Source organism: Austrofundulus limnaeus, unplaced genomic scaffold, assembly GCF_001266775.1.
Source record: "Austrofundulus limnaeus strain Quisiro unplaced genomic scaffold, Austrofundulus_limnaeus-1.0 Scaffold44, whole genome shotgun sequence".
NCBI classification, from domain to species: domain Eukaryota; kingdom Metazoa; phylum Chordata; class Actinopteri; order Cyprinodontiformes; family Rivulidae; genus Austrofundulus; species Austrofundulus limnaeus.
This window is the reverse complement of record NW_013952446.1, coordinates 279,039-280,257: the sequence shown is the minus strand read 5'-3', so window position 1 is coordinate 280,257 and position 1,219 is coordinate 279,039.

Sequence of the window (1,219 nt, the reverse complement as noted above, 5' to 3'; positions counted from 1 at the left end):
GTGTGTGTGTGTGTGTGTGTGTGTGTGTGTGTGTGTGTGTGCATACCTGCGTAAATGAGATGCCAAGCTCAAGCTTTTCATCAGCTACGGCTCAGAAATAGTCAGAGGGCGCGGCCGGGACAGATGTCAGAGACAAAACGACAGTGTAATTACTGCCGTTCCTCGAGGTCGTGCGGCGCAGGCCGTGTTCCTGTTACTCATTGTGTGACAGCCATTGTTTGCCTGCTTTGTGTTCTTGCACGCACGCTTTGACTGTGAGTGCGCTGTATATGGAACTCGTGCGTTGGGGCTGTCTGCGTGTTTTATTTTTGCCTTTAGGGCATTTCTGCCCACAGCTTGGAGGTGCATGCCCATATCCGGTGCTCGAGCTGGAGGCACCGGAGGAAAAGATGGTTCCCTTCCTGCACTGCTCTCCCACTGATGCCCCCCCCCACCCCCACCCCATACATACACACACACGTACACACACTGTCACAGGAGCGTTATCATGCTGGTGGTTTTTTTTTTTTATCTATACTGTGGGTGAAAAGCCTTACAGAAACTGGTGATGTGTTCTGAACTCAAGGCTCATGTGTACATGACTGTACTGGCGTCATCTTCGTGACTCGGCTGTTTTGATGCAGCCTGTTTTCGTCTGGCTGCACACCAGATATTGTTTGGAGCAGCAGGGGGTGGAAATGAATTCTGTATAGCTGTTTTTGTTCAAAATGTAAAAAAAAAAAAAACTTGAAGATTATCTTTAGATGAGAAGGGATGAAGTTGTAGCCATTTTGGTCTCGTGCTGTGAGATCTTGGAGTATGTACTGAAGGTGACTATCAGCTACTATCCCATCAAGTTGTAGCTCGGTATCTGTAAAATTGGCTGAGATATACCCATTTATGTGTCGGCTATTTTCAATTAGATGTTGTAGCTAATTAGGTTGACTCTAAATGTCAATGAGTTTTAGAAGATGAGTCAATCTGAGATTTTCACTGAAATCTAGATATTATGGTAACAGACAAAGTTATATCTTTAATATCTACCTATATCTTAGAACAGCGTTTCCCAAAGTTGGGGTCATCAAGATGGGGTCCTGACAAGATTTTCTGAATTAATCACATTTTTGCTTTAGTTGTTACAAAGGAGTAAGGTTAGTGTATTCAAAATGGATAAATGTTGTATAATAAATATTGTTACTGTGCCCATGTTTTGTTGACCTGATACAAATGTTTATCATCC